We start from the raw sequence: 18,109 nt of genomic DNA, 5'->3' as shown, positions 1-18,109 counted from the left end.
TACTTTTTGGGAGGTAATTCCATATCAGAGAGGAGAAGCTTTATTTATTTATTGATAAATCCTATTTACTGGTGAGGTTGGATTTAACTTTACTACTTTATAAATGCCATTTTTAGAGAGTGAGCATTTCTCTGCACTTACTGCTCTATTTGCCTGAAAACCTGTCTCCAATTGACGTCTGGATTGGGCTGCGAGACAGCTACATTTGTGCATTCCCTCTAGACAGCCACAATACAGGTCACTCAACTGCAACTGCATTCATCTGCATTCTGATTGGCATGGGGGAGAGCTCCATTCCCCCACCGCAAATAGGTTCAAGAACGATAATTTATGTCAGTAGGTACAATATAGCTACATCTTATAATCATGTGTGTTAAAATAATTTGTCGTTAGATCGTTTAAATATTTTAAAGGATCTGTTTTTAATAGACATTTTACAAAAACAACTGGTACATTTTGTAATTCTGTAAAAGAAAAACCCAACTGCCTTGACATTGCCAACCACAATGCCGTGACTCGGATTCGAACCGAGGTTGCTGCGGCCACAACGCAGAGTACTAACCACTATACGATCACGGCGAGCTACTTGGGCTCAATAACATACAGTGACATGGAGAATTTATAATTCGGTACACTCAGGGAACTCCTGTGATAGGCTGAATGTGTTAATTGCTTCCTCATTCCTTATACAAAGGCTTTGTCTCCTCAGTGGTTGATAGGCTGAAACTGTTTCCTGGCCGCCTGCTTGTGAACTGCCAGGAGTCAAAGATCACACATACACTTGTGGGCCTGTGATGGGATACCAATGCAGAGAAACACACCTGGCGCAGATCTTCTATACTGTCTAGTAGACCTGCATCTCCCCTGTACCTCCTCAAGCCATCTGTATGTGAAGCAAGAAAGAGTTAAGGAGCGGTCCATCTACACTTTTATAGGGAGGATGCTGCCATGAGCTCCTCCCAGCTAATCACACAAACAGCAGTAAAGCAAGATAACTACACAGTTAGGGAGGACTGCATGGTTAGGTTTTTGAGGAATTATTGAAACTGACCTCAGTGACCCATGATCAGAGCTGTGGCTAATGACTGCATGCCTAATTATGATGAAGCAAGCACCATGGCTCATAGGGCCCCCACAACACGCTTTTCTTAGCTCAATTAAAGTATAAATCTCTGCCATATATGAGTGGTAAAGGCTTGTTAATTTGGTTGCTTTTCCAATTCACGTCTGACAACAAGATGAAGGAACATTGGGGCATCAGAAGCTTTGGAAAGTAGCCACCAACCTCAGAGAAAGAGAGAAAGAGGGAAAAGGCAGTATGAGGTGTGGAGAAAACAGCAGCAGGTACAAGGAGCTCAAATGAGATTAATGGCGCCTAAATAGAGCACGTAAAGGAACAGTTACAAATCTAAGAAAAAGGAAAGAAAGACTAGGAAAAAAACACGGAAAGAGCCTGTAGATAAAATTCTCTTCCTGGGACAGCAGGCTAAGAGAAATTACACAGGGAGCAGTTAAGCTTGTAACACGGGGAGAATAGAAAAGAAAATGCAGTTTTATGAAGTGTGTTGCCTAATCCAGCAAGCACTTTTGTTTTATTTTTCTATTTGCTTCTTTTATTGGTAAAGTAAGTTTCAAGTGCATGAATGGTATGACTGAGAGATCCAGGGTATAATAATTTGAAGTGTTTGCACCAGCGCTAATGTAGGACGAGAGTTATAGCAAAGATATGAAAGGGGTAACGATAATAAATATGTGAAAGGGCAATAGTGACACCAAAATAAGCCACCTATTTATAAAACTGACATGGAAGAAATTCTAAAGGTTAGCTTCTGAAATTGTAGCCGATGTTAAAAAGTTTCTCGTTGTTGGCAGGATTTGAACCTGCGCGGGGAGACCCCAATGGATTTCTAGTCCATCGCCTTAACCACTCAGCCACAACAACTGACTGTAAGTTTTGTGCAAATAATCTGCATGAAAGTTTTCAAGGTGTGCCACAGCAAATTCCTGATATCCTGCAATGCACTTTTTAAAAATAATGTTTTTTTCAGCAGGCACATTCTCTCCTAAAAACAAAAATAAGGCTACATCTTATAATCATGTCTGTTTAAATAATTTGTCGTTAGATCGTTTAAATATTTTAAAGGATCTGTTTTTAATAGACATTTTACAAAAACAACTGGTACATTTGGTAATTCTGTAAAAGAAAAACCCAACTGCCGTGACATTGCCAACCACAATGCCGTGACTCGGATTCGAACCGAGGTTGCTGTGGCCACAACGCAGAGTACTAACCACTATACAATCACGGCAAGCTACTTGGGCTCAACAACATACAGTGACATGGAGAATTTATAATTCGGAACACTCAGGGAACTCCTGTGATAGGCTGAATGTGTTCATTGCTTCCTCATTGCTTATACAAAGGCTTTGTCTCCTCAGTGGTTGATAGGCTGAAACCATTTCCTGGCCGCCTGCTTGTGAACTGCCAGAAGTCAAAGATCACACATACACTTGTGGGCCTGTGATGGGACACCAATGCAGAGAAACACACCTGGCGCAGATCTTCTATTCTGTCTATTAGACCTGCATCTCCCCTGTACCTCCTCAAGCCATCTGTATGTGAAGCAAGAAAAAGTTAAGGAGCGGTCCATCTACACTTTTATAGGGAGGATGCTGCCGTGAGCTCCTCCCAGCTAATCACACAAACAGCAGTAAAGCAAGATAACTACACAGTTAGGGGGGACTGCATGGTTAGGTTTTTGAGGAATTATTGAAACTGACCTCAGTGACCCATGATCAGAGCTGTGGCTAATGACTGCGCGCCCAATTATGATGAAGCAAGCACCATGGCTCGTAGGGGCCCCACAACACGCTTTTCTTAGCTCATTGAATTAAAGTATAAACCTCTGCCATGTATGAGTGGTAAAGGCTTGTTAATTTGGTTGCTTTTCCAATTCACGTCTGACAACAAGATGAAGGAACATTCGGGCATCAGAAGCTTTGGAAAGTAGCCACCAACCTCAGAGAAAGATAAAAGAGGGAAAAGGCAGTATGAGGTGTGGAGAAAACAGCAGCAGGTACAAGGAGCTCAAATGAGATTAATGGCGCCTAAATAGAGCACATAAAGGAACAGTTACAAATCTAAGAAAAGGGAAAGAAAGACTAGGAAAAAAACACGGAAAGAGCCTGTAGATAAAATTCTCTTCCTGGGACAGCAGGCTAAGAGAAATTACACAGGGAGCAGTTAAGCTTGTAACACGGGGAGAATAGAAAAGAAAATGCAGTTTTATGAAGTGTGATTGCCTAATCCAGCAAGCACTTTTGTTTTATTTTTCTATTTGCTTCTTTTATTGGTAAAGTAAGTTTCAAGTGCATGAATAGTATGACTGAGAGAGCCAGGGTATAATAATTTGAAGTGTTTGCACCAGCGCTAATGTAGGACGAGAGTTATAGCAAAGATATGAAAGGGGTAGCGATAATAAATATGTGAAAGGGCAATAGTGACACCAAAATAAGCCACCTATTTATAAAACTGACATGGAAGAAATTCTAAAGGTTAACTTCTGAAATTGTAGCCGATGTTAAAAAGTTTCTCGTTGTTGGCAGGATTCGAACCTGCGCAGGGAGACCCCAATGGATTTCTAGTCCATCGCCTTAACCACTCGGCCACAACAACTGACTGTAAGGTTTGTGCAAATAATCTGTATGAAAGTTTTCAAGGTGTCCCACAGCAAATTCCTGGTATTCTGCAATGCACTTTTTTAAAATAATGTATTTTTCAGCAGGCACATTCTCTCCTAAAAACAAAAATTGCATGAGTATATCTCTAGTTTGGAAAAGGATAGGCTTTCATGCATACTCTCATGTGGCACTCAAGTTTTTGGGACCCTATTGCACTCTGTTTTCGTGCTGCTTTTAGTCTATGGCCCATATTACAGAAGTCTACCATCTTTGAGTATTTGAGGCTCCTTTGTAAGTGCTTTATCTTTTTTACTTGAAGAGCTATATAATAAAGGGGTCAGGGAAAGGTTGCATTTATGGAAGATAAAAGAAGGCACACTTGTCTCACCAAATGCCGTAGAGAAACCTGATGTTTTACTAATGTTATCCTTAGTTTGTTTTTGTTAGACCTTGCATTCTTAAGGTGGCCTCAACCCTACCTTATTGCTTTTCACCTACGCATTTTGCTGTATCTTTTTGTTGGCCTTAGGACTCTGATCACTTTATTGCTACTAATCAGTGCTGAAGTGAACATGCTTCTTCCCTAATCATGTGTGTAATTGGAGTATACCTGACTGACAGATTTCATTGACTTGAAAGCCCCTTGTAAAGTGGTATACCATATACCCAGGAACTGATTGTGCCGCCCAAAAAAGTATCATTTCAAACCTCTCTCAAGCCTGCTACTGCAGTGCCTGTGCTGCAGTGTACTGCCACTTCGACTTGCCATTTAAAACTACTTGCCAAGCCTTAAACTCCAATTTTATTACATATAATTAACCAAAAGGTAGGCCCTAGGTAGTCCTAGGGGCATCATGCTATGTAAATAAAAGGTAAGACATGTACTGTGGTAGTTTGCATGTCCTGGTAGTACAAAACAGTCTATTACATTTTTCACTACTGTGAGGTCTGCCCCTCTCGTAGGTTAGCATTGGGTATTCCCTTATACTTTTTGGGGGGTAATTCCATATCAGAGAGGAGAAGCTTTATTTATTTATTGATAAATCCTATTTACTGGTGAGGTTGGATTTAACTTTACTACTTTATAAATGCCATTTTTAGAGAGTGAGCATTTCTCTGCACTTACTGCTCTATTTGCCTGAAAACCTGTCTCCAATTGACGTCTGGATTGGGCTGCGAGACAGCTACATTTGTGCATTCCCTCTAGACAGCCACAATACAGGTCACTCAACTGCAACTGCATTCATCTGCATTCTGATTGGCATGGGGGAGAGCTCCATTCCCCCACCGCAAATAGGTTCAAGAACGATAATTTATGTCAGTAGGTACAATATAGCTACATCTTATAATCATGTGTGTTAAAATAATTTGTCGTTAGATCGTTTAAATATTTTAAAGGATCTGTTTTAATAGACATTTTACAAAAACAACTGGTACATTTTGTAATTCTGTAAAAGAAAAACCCAACTGCCGTGACATTGCCAACCACAATGCCGTGACTCGGATTCGAACCGAGGTTGCTGCGGCCACAACGCAGAGTACTAACCACTATACGATCACGGCGAGCTACTTGGGCTCAATAACATACAGTGACATGGAGAATTTATAATTCGGTACACTCAGGGAACTCCTGTGATAGGCTGAATGTGTTAATTGCTTCCTCATTCCTTATACAAAGGCTTTGTCTCCTCAGTGGTTGATAGGCTGAAACTGTTTCCTGGCCGCCTGCTTGTGAACTGCCAGGAGTCAAAGATCACACATACACTTGTGGGCCTGTGATGGGATACCAATGCAGAGAAACACACCTGGCGCAGATCTTCTATACTGTCTAGTAGACCTGCATCTCCCCTGTACCTCCTCAAGCCATCTGTATGTGAAGCAAGAAAGAGTTAAGGAGCGGTCCATCTACACTTTTATAGGGAGGATGCTGCCATGAGCTCCTCCCAGCTAATCACACAAACAGCAGTAAAGCAAGATAACTACACAGTTAGGGAGGACTGCATGGTTAGGTTTTTGAGGAATTATTGAAACTGACCTCAGTGACCCATGATCAGAGCTGTGGCTAATGACTGCATGCCTAATTATGATGAAGCAAGCACCATGGCTCGTAGGGGCCCCACAACATGCTTTTCTTAGCTCAATTAAAGTATAAATCTCTGCCATATATGAGTGGTAAAGGCTTGTTAATTTGGTTGCTTTTCCAATTCACGTCTGACAACAAGATGAAGGAACATTGGGGCATCAGAAGCTTTGGAAAGTAGCCACCAACCTCAGAGAAAGAGAGAAAGAGGGAAAAGGCAGTATGAGGTGTGGAGAAAACAGCAGCAGGTACAAGGAGCTCAAATGAGATTAATGGTGCCTAAATAGAGCACGTAAAGGAACAGTTACAAATCTAAGAAAAAGGAAAGAAAGACTAGGAAAAAAACACGGAAAGAGCCTGTAGATAAAATTCTCTTCCTGGGACAGCAGGCTAAGAGAAATTACACAGGGAGCAGTTAAGCTTGTAACACGGGGAGAATAGAAAAGAAAATGCAGTTTTATGAAGTGTGTTGCCTAATCCAGCAAGCACTTTTGTTTTATTTTTCTATTTGCTTCTTTTATTGGTAAAGTAAGTTTCAAGTGCATGAATGGTATGACTGAGAGATCCAGGGTATAATAATTTGAAGTGTTTGCACCAGCGCTAATGTAGGACGAGAGTTATAGCAAAGATATGAAAGGGGTAACGATAATAAATATGTGAAAGGGCAATAGTGACACCAAAATAAGCCACCTATTTATAAAACTGACATGGAAGAAATTCTAAAGGTTAGCTTCTGAAATTGTAGCCGATGTTAAAAAGTTTCTCGTTGTTGGCAGGATTCGAACCTGCGCGGGGAGACCCCAATGGATTTCTAGTCCATCGCCTTAACCACTCGGCCACAACAACTGACTGTAAGTTTTGTGCAAATAATCTGCATGAAAGTTTTCAAGGTGTGCCACAGCAAATTCCTGATATCCTGCAATGCACTTTTTAAAAATAATGTTTTTTTCAGCAGGCACATTCTCTCCTAAAAACAAAAATAAGGCTACATCTTATAATCATGTGTGTTTAAATAATTTGTCGTTAAATCGTTTAAATATTTTAAAGGATCTTTTTTTAATAGACATTTTACAAAAACAACTGGTACATTTGGTAATTCTGTAAAAGAAAAACCCAACTGCCATGACATTGCCAACCACAATGCCGTGACTCGGATTCGAACCGAGGTTGCTGCGGCCACAACGCAGAGTACTAACCACTATACGATCACGGCGAGCTACTTGGGCTCAATAACATACAGTGACATGGAGAATTTATAATTCGAAACACTCAGGGAACTCCAGTGATAGGCTGAATGTGTTCATTGCTTCCTCATTCCTTATACAAAGGCTTTGTCTCCTCAGTGGTTGATAGGCTGAAACCGTTTCCTGGTTGCCTGCTTGTGAACTGCCAGAAGTCAAAGATCACACATACACTTGTTGGCCTGTGATGGGACACCAATGCAGAGAAACACACCTGGCGCAGATCTTCTATTCTGTCTATTAGACCTGCATCTCCCCTGTACCTCCTCAAGCCATCTGTATGTGAAGCAAGAAAAAGTTAAGGAGCGGTCCATCTATACTTTTATAGGGAGGATGCTGCCATGAGCTCCTCCCAGCTAATCACACAAACAGCTGTAAAGCAAGATAACTACACAGTTAGGGGGGACTGCATGGTTAGGTTTTTGAGGAATTATTGAAACTGACCTCAGTGACCCATGATCAGAGCTGTGGCTAATGACTGCATGCCTAATTATGATGAAGCAAGCACCATGGCTCGTAGGGGCCCCACAACACGCTTTTCTTAGCTCAATTAAAGTATAAACCTCTGCCATATATGAGTGGTAAAGGCTTGTTAATTTGGTTGCTTTTCCAATTCACGTCTGACAACAAGATGAAGGAACATTGGGGCATCAGAAGCTTTGGAAAGTAGCCACCAACCTCAGAGAAAGAGAAAAAGAGGGAAAAGGCAGTATGAGGTGTGGAGAAAACAGCAGCAGGTACAAGGAGCTCAAATGAGATTAATGGCGCCTAAATAGAGCACGTAAAGGAACAGTTACAAATCTAAGAAAAAGGAAAGAAAGACTAAGAAAAAAACACGGAAAGAGCCTGTAGATAAAATTATCTTCCTGGGACAGCAGGCTAAGAGAAATTACACAGGGAGCAGTTAAGCTTGTAACACGGGGAGAATAGAAAAGAAAATGCAGTTTTATGAAGTGTGTTGCCTAAACCAGCAAGCACTTTTGTTTTATTTTTCTATTTGCTTCTTTTATTGGTAAAGTAAGTTTCAAGTGCATGAATGGTATGACTGAGAGAGCCAGGGTATAATAATTTGAAGTGTTTGCACCAGCGCTAATGTAGGACGAGAGTTATAGCAAAGATATGAAAGGGGTAGCGATAATAAATATGTGAAAGGGCAATAGTGACACCAAAATAAGCCACCTATTTATAAAACTGACATGGAAGAAATTCTAAAGGTTAGCTTCTGAAATTGTAGCCGATGTTAAAAAGTTTCTCGTTGTTGGCTGGATTCGAACCTGCGCGGGGAGACCCCAATGGATTTCTAGTCCATCGCCTTAACCACTCGGCCACAACAACTGACTGTAAGTTTTGTGCAAATAATCTGCATGAAAGTTTTCAAGGTGTGCCACAGCAAATTCCTGATATCCTGCAATGCACTTTTTAAAAATAATGTTTTTTTCAGCAGGCACATTCTCTCCTAAAAACAAAAATAAGGCTACATCTTATAATCATGTGTGTTTAAATAATTTGTCGTTAGATCGTTTAAATATTTTAAAGGATCTGTTTTTAATAGACATTTTACAAAAACAACTGGTACATTTGGTAATTCTGTAAAAGAAAAACCCAACTGCCGTGACATTGCCAACCACAATGCCGTGACTTGGATTCGAACCGAGGTTGCTGCGGCCACAACGCAGAGTACTAACCACTATACGATCACGGCAAGCTACTTGGGCTCAATAACATACAGTGACATGGAGAATTTATAATTCGGAACACTCAGGGAACTCCTGTGATAGGCTGAATGTGTTCATTGCTTCCTCATTGCTTATACAAAGGCTTTGTCTCCTCAGTGGTTGATAGGCTGAAACCGTTTCCTGGCCGCCTGCTTGTGAACTGCCAGAAGTCAAAGATCACACATACACTTGTGGGCCTGTGATGGGACACCAATGCAGAGAAACACACCTGGCGCAGATCTTCTATTCTGTCTATTAGACCTGCATCTCCCCTGTACCTCCTCAAGCCATCTGTATGTGAAGCAAGAAAAAGTTAAGGAGCGGTCCATCTACACTTTTATAGGGAGGATGCTGCCGTGAGCTCCTCCCAGCTAATCACACAAACAGCAGTAAAGCAAGATAACTACACAGTTAGGGGGGACTGCATGGATAGGTTTTTGAGGAATTATTGAAACTGACCTCAGTGACCCATGATCAGAGCTGTGGCTAATGACTGCGTGCCCAATTATGATGAAGCAAGCACCATGGCTCGTAGGGGCCCCACAACACGCTTTTCTCAGCTCATTGAATTAAAGTATAAACCTCTGCCATGTATGAGTGGTAAAGGCTTGTTAATTTGGTTGCTTTTCCAATTCACGTCTGACAACAAGATGAAGGAACATTGGGGCATCAGAAGCTTTGGAAAGTAGCCACCAACCTCAGAGAAAGAGAGAAAGAGGGAAAAGGCAGTATGAGGTGTGGAGAAAACAGCAGCAGGTACAAGGAGCTCAAATGAGATTAATGGCGCCTAAATAGAGCACGTAAAGGAACAGTTACAAATCTAAGAAAAGGGAAAGAAAGACTAGGAAAAAAACACGGAAAGAGCCTGTAGATAAAATTCTCTTCCTGGGACAGCAGGCTAAGAGAAATTACACAGGGAGCAGTTAAGCTTGTAACACGGGGAGAATAGAAAAGAAAATGCAGTTTTATGAAGTGTGTTTGCCTAATCCAGCAAGCACTTTTGTTTTATTTTTCTATTTGCTTCTTTTATTGGTAAAGTAAGTTTCAAGTGCATGAATGGTATGACTGAGAGAGCCAGGGTATAATAATTTGAAGTGTTTGCACCAGCGCTAATGTAGGACGAGAGTTATAGCAAAGATATGAAAGGGGTAGCGATAATAAATATGTGAAAGGGCAATAGTGACACCAAAATAAGCCACCTATTTATAAAACTGACATGGAAGAAATTCTAAAGGTTAACTTCTGAAATTGTAGCCGATGTTAAAAAGTTTCTCGTTGTTGGCAGGATTCGAACCTGCGCGGGGAGACCCCAATGGATTTCTAGTCTATCGCCTTAACCACTCGGCCACAACAACTGACTGTAAGTTTTGTGCAAATAATCTGCATGAAAGTTTTCAAGGTGTGCCACAGCAAATTCCTGATATCCTGCAATGCACTTTTTAAAAATAATGTTTTTTTCAGCAGGCACATTCTCTCCTAAAAACAAAAATAAGGCTACATCTTATAATCATGTGTGTTTAAATAATTTGTCGTTAAATCGTTTAAATATTTTAAAGGATCTGTTTTTAATAGACATTTTACAAAAACAACTGGTACATTTGGTAATTCTGTAAAAGAAAAACCCAACTGCCGTGACATTGCCAACCACAATGCCGTGACTCGGATTCAAACCGAGGTTGCTGCAGCCACAACGCAGAGTACTAACCACTATACGATCACGGCGAGCTACTTGGGCTCAATAACATACAGTGACATGGAGAATTTATAATTCGAAACACTCAGGGAACTCCAGTGATAGGCTGAATGTGTTCATTGCTTCCTCATTCCTTATACAAAGGCTTTGTCTCCTCAGTGGTTGATAGGCTGAAACCGTTTCCTGGTTGCCTGCTTGTGAACTGCCAGAAGTCAAAGATCACACATACACTTGTTGGCCTGTGATGGGACACCAATGCAGAGAAACACACCTGGCGCAGATCTTCTATGCTGTCTATTAGACCTGCATCTCCCCTGTACCTCCTCAAGCCATCTGTATGTGAAGCAAGAAAAAGTTAAGGAGCGGTCCATCTATACTTTTATAGGGAGGATGCTGCCGTGAGCTCCTCCCAGCTAATCACACAAACAGCAGTAAAGCAAGATAACTATACAGTTAGGGGGGACTGCATGGTTAGGTTTTTGAGGAATTATTGAAACTGACCTCAGTGACCCATGATCAGAGCTGTGGCTAATGACTGCGCGCCCAATTATGATGAAGCAAGCACCATGGCTCGTAGGGGCCCCACAACACGCTTTTCTTAGCTCATTGAATTAAAGTATAAACCTCTGCCATGTATGAGTGGTAAAGGCTTGTTAATTTGGTTGCTTTTCCAATTCACGTCTGACAACAAGATGAAGGAACATTGGGGCATCAGAAGCTTTGGAAAGTAGCCACCAACCTCAGAGAAAGAGAGAAAGAGGGAAAAGGCAGTATGAGGTGTGGAGAAAACAGCAGCAGGTACAAGGAGCTCAAATGAGATTAATGGCGCCTAAATAGAGCACATAAAGGAACAGTTACAAATCTAAGAAAAGGGAAAGAAAGACTAGGAAAAAAACACGGAAAGAGCCTGTAGATAAAATTCTCTTCATGGGACAGCAGGCTAAGAGAAATTACACAGGGAGCAGTTAAGCTTGTAACACGGGGAGAATAGAAAAGAAAATGCAGTTTTATGAAGTGTGTTTTCCTAATCCAGCAAGCACTTTTATTTTATTTTTCTATTTGCTTCTTTTATTGGTAAAGTAAGTTTCAAGTGCATGAATGGTATGACTGAGAGAGCCAGGGTATAATAATTTGAAGTGTTTGCACCAGCGCTAATGTAGGACGAGAGTTATAGCAAAGATATGAAAGGGGTAGCGATAATAAATATGTGAAAGGGCAATAGTGACACCAAAATAAGCCACCTATTTATAAAACTGACATGGAAGAAATTCTAAAGGTTAACTTCTGAAATTGTAGCCGATGTTAAAAAGTTTCTCGTTGTTGGCAGGATTCGAACCTGCGCTGGGAGACCCCAATGGATTTCTAGTCCATCGCCCTAACCACTCGGCCACAACAACTGACTGTAAGTTTTGTGCAAATAATCTGTATGAAAGTTTTCAAGGTGTCCCACAGCAAATTCCTGGTATTCTGCAATGCACTTTTTTAAAATAATGTATTTTTCAGCAGGCACATTCTCTCCTAAAAACAAAAATTGCATGAGTATATCTCTAGTTTGGAAAAGGATAGGCTTTCATGCATACTCTCATGTGGCACTCAAGTTTTTGGGACCCTATTGCACTCTGTTTTCGTGCTGCTTTTAGTCTATGGCCCATATTACAGAAGTCTACCATCTTTGAGTATTTGAGGCTCCTTTGTAAGTGCTTTATCTTTTTTACTTGAAGAGCTTTATAATAAAGGGGTCAGGGAAAGGTTGCATTTATGGAAGATAAAAGAAGGCACACTTGTCTCACCAAATGCCGTAGAGCAGGGGTGCCCAAACCTGTCCTGGCGGGCCGTATCCATGCCAGATTTTTGGGATATCCCCATCTGGTGATCACGGTTCGATCCCCGGCGCCGGCGGCAGATCAGAGTGCCCAGGACGGGGTCCATGTGACCCGGGCAGTCCTATCCCCTGGGTGTACGTGGTTGTCCGACATGTCGGTCGTATTTGCTTTTACGTACCGGATCGGAATCGGCCCCCATAAAATCGTACGTAAAGTATATAGCAAATCAACCTGAAATCTGCTGGGTCAGAAAGGGCTCGAATCCGATCCGTGTCGGAAGGTTAGGAGTCCGTACGAATTTGTCGGGACGGCATGGCAGAGTGCCCGGGACGGGCTCCATGCGTCCCGGGCATTCGTCCCCCGGGCGTCCGGGGCTACATCCAGGCTGACGGTATGGCAGAGTGCCCGGGTCGGGCTCCATGGTTTTCACGGTGGTCCTCCCCTGGGTGTCAGGGGGCTCCTGGCCGACGGCATGGAAAAGTACCCAGGACGGGCTCCATGCGTCCCGGGCATTTGTCCCCCCGGGGTCCGGGGCTCCATCCAGGCCGACGGCATGGCAGAGTGCCCGGGTCGGGCTCCATGGTTTCCAGGGTGGTCCTCCCCAGGGTGTCGGGGCGCTCCATGCCGAAGGCATGGAAAAGTGCCCAGGACGGGCTCCATGCGTCCCGGGCATTTGTCCCCCGGGCGTCCGGGGCTCCATCCAGGCCGACGGCATGGCAGAGTGCCCGGGTCGGGCTCCATGGCTTTCACGGTGGTCCTCCCCTGGGTGTCTGGGGGCTCCAGGCCGAAGGCATGGAAAAGTGCCCAGGACGGGCTCCATGCGTCCCGGGCACGGGCACGGGGACGGGGACAGGGTCGGGAGAGTCCAGGCGGCTTCACTTCCGTGTCCAGCCATCTGATCGCCCAGATTCCCTCGGCCATCTGGTCGCCCGGATCCCCTCGGGCATCTGGTCGCCCGCAACGCTTTCCTATGGGGCGACCAGATGGCCGAACTTCCCTGGAAGTCCCGATGAGGTGCCATTCGCCGCCCGGATCCCAGCGAGGGCTCCAGGAGGTTGGGTACATTCGCGCCTTGGGTCCCCTCTGTCACCTCGCGTGCACAGATTACAAGAAAAGGGGGTAATTTTCCTCCGGATTACTAGGGAGAAGGGTACGCCCGGACACCCCTCCGAGGCTGGTGGTTCTCTGCCATGGGGACCAGATGGGCTATGCCTGGGCAACACCTCCCTAGGCCACCCGGGGCTTCCTTCCTCCAGGCCAACTGCATGTCAAATTGCCCAGGACGGGCTCCATGGCTCCTGGGCAGTCGTCCCCCGGGCGTCCGGGGCTCCATCCAGGCTGACGGCATTGAAAAGTGCCCAGGACGGGCTCCATGCGTCCCGGGCATTCGTCCCCTGGGCGTCCGGGGCTCCATCTAGGCTGACGGTATGGCAGAGTGCCCGGGTCGGGCTCCATGGTTTTCACGGTGGTCCTCCCCTGGGTGTCTGGGGGCTCCAGGCCGAAGGCATGGAAAAGTGCCCAGGACGGGCTCCATGCGTCCCGGGCATTCGTCCCCCCGGGCGTCCGGGGCACCCATCTCCATGAGGCCAACGGCATTGGCAAAGTACCCAGGACCGGCTCCATGGGTCCCGGGCAGACCTCCCCCCGGGCGTCCGGGGCTCCCACCTCCAGGCCGACGGAATGTCAAAGTACCCAGGACGGGCTCCATGGGTCCCGGGCAGCTTCCCCCGGGGCGTCCGGGGCACCCACCTCCAGGCCGACGGCATGTCAAAGTACCCAGGACGGGCTCCACGGGTCCCGGGCATTCCTCCCCCAGGTCGTCCGGGCCCTAGAGCTCCGGTGGTCCAACCTGCGCCTGAGGCCCAGCCGGGGTCCAAGAGCCCTGCCTTGCGTGGGCAGGCAGTCAGGAACCCTACCGCGAAGGCTTGGGATGGATGGGGAGCTGGGAGTCCTTTCGATCCCGGCCCTCTGGTCGCCCGCGATGCTTTCCAATGGGGCGACCAGATGGCCGGGCTTCCCTGGAAGTCCCGATGAGGTGCCATTCGGCTCCTGGATCCCAGCGAGGGCTCCATGAGGTCGGGTTCTTTTACGCCTTGGGTCCCCTCTGTCACCGCGCGTGCACGGATTGCAAGAAAGGGGGGTAATTTCCCTCCGGATTACTAGGGGCAGGGTACGCCCGGACACCTCTCCAGGGCTGGTGGTTCTCTGCCCGGGGGACCAGATGAGATATGCCTGGGCAACACCTCCCCCGGGCGTCTGGGGGCTCCATTCTCCGGGCCAACGGCATGGCTCAATGCCCAGGACGGGCTCCACGTGTCCCGGACAGACCTCCCCTGGGCGTCCGGGGCACCCATCTCCATGAGGCCAACGGGATGGCAAAGTACCCGGGAAGGGCTCCACGGGTCCCGGGCAGCCTTCCCCCGGGCGTCCGGGGCTCCCACCTTTAGTCCGACGGCATGTCACACTGCCCAGGACGGGCTCCATGGGCCCCGGACAGACCATCTCCAGGAGGCCAACGGGATGGCAAAGTACCCGGGAAGGGCTCCACGGGTCCCGGGCAGCCTTCCCCCGGGCGTCCGGGGCTCCCACCTCCAGGCCGACGGCATGTCACAGTGCCCAGGACGGGCTCCATGGGCCCCGGACAGCCCGCCCCCCGGGCGTTCGGGGCACATATCTCCAGGAGGCCAACGGCGTTGCAAAGTACCCGGAAAGGACTCCACGGGTACCGGGCAGTCCTCCCCCCGGGCGTCCGGGGCACCCATCTCCATGAGGCCAACGGCATTGGCAAAGTACCCGGGAGGGGCTCCACGGGTCCCGGGCAGGCCTCCCCCGGGCGTCCAGGGCACCCACCTCCAGGCCGACGGCATGTAAAAGTGCCCAGGACGGGCTCCATGGGTCCCGGGCAGCCCACCCCCGGGCATCTGGGGCACCCATCTCCAGGAGGCCAACGGCGTTGCAAAGTACCCGGGAAGGGCTCCACGGGTACCGGGCAGTCCTCCCCCGGGCGTCCGGGGGCTCCCTTCTCCAGGCCGACGGCATGGTTCAATGCCCAGGACGGGACGTCAAGTGGCCAGGACGGGCTCCATGCGTCCCGGGCATTCATCCCGGGACGGGGACGGGGTGGGGAAGAGTCCAGGCGGCTTCACCTCCATGCCCAGCCATCTGGTCGCCCGGATTCCCTCGGCCATCTGGTCGCCCGGATCCCCTCGGGCATCTGGTCGCCCGCAACGCTTTCCTATGGGGGGGACCAGATGGCCGAACTTCCCTGGAAGTCTTAATGAGGTGCCATTCGCCTCCCGGATCCCAGCGAGGGCTCCATGAGGTCGGGTTCTTTCACGCCTTGGGTCCCCTATGTCACCTCGCGTGCACAGATTGCAAGAAAGGGGGGTAATTTGCCTCCGGATTACTATGGGGCAGGGTATGCCCGGACACCCCTCCAGGGTTGGTGGTTCTCTGCCATGGGGACCAGATGGGATATGCCTGGGCAACACCTCCCTAGGCCACCCGGAGCTTCCTTCCTCCAGGCCAACTGCATGTCAAATTGCCCAGGACGGGCTCCATGGCTCTTGGGCAGTCGTCCCCCGGGCGTCCGGTGCTCCATCCAGGCCGACGGCATGGCAGAGTGCCCGGGACAGGCTCCATGCGTCCCGGGCCTTCGCCCCCCCCGGGCGTCCGGGGCTCCATCCAGGCTGACGGCATGGCAGAGTGCCCGGGACGGGCTCCACGGGCCCCGGGCGTCCGGGGCTCCCTTCCCCGGGCCAGCGGCATGTCAGAGTGCCCAGGACGGGCTCCACGGGCCCCGGTCATCCGGGGCACCCTTCCCCGGGCCAGCGGCATGTCAGAGTGCCCAGGACCAGTTCCACGGGTCCCGGGCAGTCCTCCCCCGGGCGTCCGGGGCTCCCTTCCCCGGGCCAAAGCATTTCAGAGTGCCCAGGACGGGCTCCACGGGTTCCGGGCGTCCAGGTCTCCCTTCCCCGGGCCAACGGCTTGTCAGAGTGCCCAGGACGGGCTCCACGGGCCCCGGGCGTCCGGGGCACCCTTCCCCGGGCCAGCGGCATGTCAGAGTGCCCAGGACGAGTTCCACGGGTCCCGGGCAGTCCTCCCCCCCGGGTGGCCGGGGCTCCCTTCCCCGGGCCAAAGCATTTCAGAGTGCCCAGGACGGGCTCCACGGGTCCCGGACGTCCGGGGCTCCCTTCCCTGGGCCAACGGCATACAGGAGTGCCCAGGACGGGCTCCACGGGTCCCGGACGTCCGGGGCTCCCTTCCCCGGGCCAACGGCATACAGGAGTGCCCAGGACGGGCTCCACAGGTCCCGGTCGTCTGGGGTCCCTCCCCCGGGCCAACAGCAGGTCAGAGTGCCCAGGACGGGCTCCACGGGTCCAGGGCAGCCCACCCCCCGGGCGTTCGGGGCACCCATCTCCAGGAGGCCAACGGCGTTGCAAAGTACCCGGGAAGGGCTCCACGGGTACCGGGCAGTCCTCCCCCGGGCGTCCGGGGCTCCCTTCTCCAGGCCAACGGCATGGTTCAATGCCCAGGACGGGCTCCATGTGTCCCAGACAGACCTCCCCCGGGCGTCCGGGGCACCCATCTCCAGGCCAACGGCATGGCTCAATGCCCAGGACGGGCTCCATGGGTCCGGGGAGGCGTCCCATGCGCCTCCGGGCTTGGGAGCCCCGGCTGGGTCCAGGGGCCCGGGCGGGCCCCGGGTCGGGTGCTCCGGCCCTGGTCCCTGTCTCCCAGCCTACCGCACTGCCAAGGGCCTAGGAATGGGTTCCGTTGTTCCCGGGGAGCCTCCCCTTGCTTGGCTGGGTTCAGGAGCAGTGGCTAGGGCCCCTGAGGGCCCGGGGAGGGCGGCCTCCCCACCCCGGGCTCTGTCCTTGGTCCTGCTGCGTGGCAGGGTGCCCGGGACGGGGTCAGGAGGGACCGGGGAGGCGTCCCATGCACCTCCGGGCTTGGGAGCCCCGGCTCGGTCCAGGGGCCCGGGCGGGCCCCGGGTCGGGTGCTCCGGCCCTGGTCCCTGTCTCCCAGCCTACCGCACTGCCAAGGGCCTAGGAATGGGTTCCGTTGTTCCCGGGGAGCCTCCCCTTGCTTGGCTGGGTTCAGGAGCAGTGGCTAGGGCCCCTGAGGGCCCGGGGAGGGCGGCCTCCCCACCCCGGGCTCTGACCTTGGTCCTGCTGCGTGGCAGGGTGCCCGGGACGGGGTCCGGAGGGACCGGGGAGGCGTCCCATGCACCTCCGGGCTTGGGAGCCCCGGCTGGGTCCAGGGGCCCGGCTGGGTCCAGGGGCCCGGCCGGGCCCCGGGTCGGGTGCTCCGGCCCTGGGCCCTGTCTCCCAGCCTGCCGCACTGCCAAGGGCCCGGGAAGGGGTTCCGATGTGCCCGGGGAGCCTCCCCTTGCTTGGCTGGGTTCAGGAGCAGTGGCTAGGGCCCCTGAGGGCCCGGGGAGGGCGGCCTCCCCACCCCGGGCTCTGTCCTTGGTCCTGCTGCGTGGCAGGGTGCCCGGGACGGGGTCCGGAGGGACCGGGGAGGCGTCCCATGCACCTCCGGGCTTGGGAGCCCCGGCTGGGTCCAGGGGCCCGGCCGGGCCCCGGGTCGGGTGCTCCGGCCCTGGGCCCTGTCTCCCAGCCTGCCGCACTGCCAAGGGCCCGGGAAGGGGTTCCGATGTGCCCGGGGAGCCTCCCCTTGCTTGGCTGGGTTCAGGAGCAGTGGCTAGGGCCCCTGAGGGCCCGGGGAGGGCGGCCTCCCCACCCCGGGCTCTGTCCTTGGTCCTGCTGCGTGGCAGGGTGCCCGGGACGGGGTCTGGAGGGACCGGGGAGGCGTCCCATGCGCCTCCGGGCTTGGGAGCCCCGGCTGGGTCCAGGGGCCCGGGCGGGCCCCGG

At 50.3% G+C, this 18,109-nt stretch overlaps 9 non-coding genes across 9 annotated transcripts; all 9 read right to left on the bottom strand.

Moving 5' to 3' along the window:
* Positions 1-507: 507 nt before the first annotated feature.
* TRNAH-GUG (transfer RNA histidin (anticodon GUG)) lies at positions 508-579 on the bottom strand. Its single transcript has one exon. It is a non-coding gene; the product is annotated as a tRNA-His (tRNA).
* A 1,281-nt stretch (positions 580-1,860) lies between these two features.
* Positions 1,861-1,942, bottom strand: TRNAS-AGA (transfer RNA serine (anticodon AGA)). The gene has a single exon. It is a non-coding gene; the product is annotated as a tRNA-Ser (tRNA).
* A 1,652-nt stretch (positions 1,943-3,594) lies between these two features.
* TRNAS-AGA (transfer RNA serine (anticodon AGA)) lies at positions 3,595-3,676 on the bottom strand. Its single transcript has one exon. It is a non-coding gene; the product is annotated as a tRNA-Ser (tRNA).
* A 1,496-nt stretch (positions 3,677-5,172) lies between these two features.
* Positions 5,173-5,244, bottom strand: TRNAH-GUG (transfer RNA histidin (anticodon GUG)). The gene has a single exon. It is a non-coding gene; the product is annotated as a tRNA-His (tRNA).
* A 1,281-nt stretch (positions 5,245-6,525) lies between these two features.
* Positions 6,526-6,607, bottom strand: TRNAS-AGA (transfer RNA serine (anticodon AGA)). Its single transcript has one exon. It is a non-coding gene; the product is annotated as a tRNA-Ser (tRNA).
* A 295-nt stretch (positions 6,608-6,902) lies between these two features.
* TRNAH-GUG (transfer RNA histidin (anticodon GUG)) lies at positions 6,903-6,974 on the bottom strand. The gene has a single exon. It is a non-coding gene; the product is annotated as a tRNA-His (tRNA).
* Positions 6,975-8,255: 1,281 nt separating this feature from the next.
* TRNAS-AGA (transfer RNA serine (anticodon AGA)) lies at positions 8,256-8,337 on the bottom strand. The gene has a single exon. It is a non-coding gene; the product is annotated as a tRNA-Ser (tRNA).
* Positions 8,338-9,990: 1,653 nt separating this feature from the next.
* On the bottom strand, positions 9,991-10,072 carry TRNAS-AGA (transfer RNA serine (anticodon AGA)). Its single transcript has one exon. It is a non-coding gene; the product is annotated as a tRNA-Ser (tRNA).
* Positions 10,073-11,725: 1,653 nt separating this feature from the next.
* Positions 11,726-11,807, bottom strand: TRNAS-AGA (transfer RNA serine (anticodon AGA)). Its single transcript has one exon. It is a non-coding gene; the product is annotated as a tRNA-Ser (tRNA).
* Between the last annotated feature and the right edge of the window lie 6,302 nt (positions 11,808-18,109).

The sequence above is a fragment of the Lissotriton helveticus genome, chromosome 12 (genome assembly GCF_964261635.1).
Source record: "Lissotriton helveticus chromosome 12, aLisHel1.1, whole genome shotgun sequence".
Classification (NCBI taxonomy): Eukaryota; Metazoa; Chordata; class Amphibia; order Caudata; family Salamandridae; genus Lissotriton; species Lissotriton helveticus.
The sequence above is the reverse complement of the archived record's forward strand: the minus strand, read 5'-3'. Positions and strand labels throughout refer to the sequence as shown.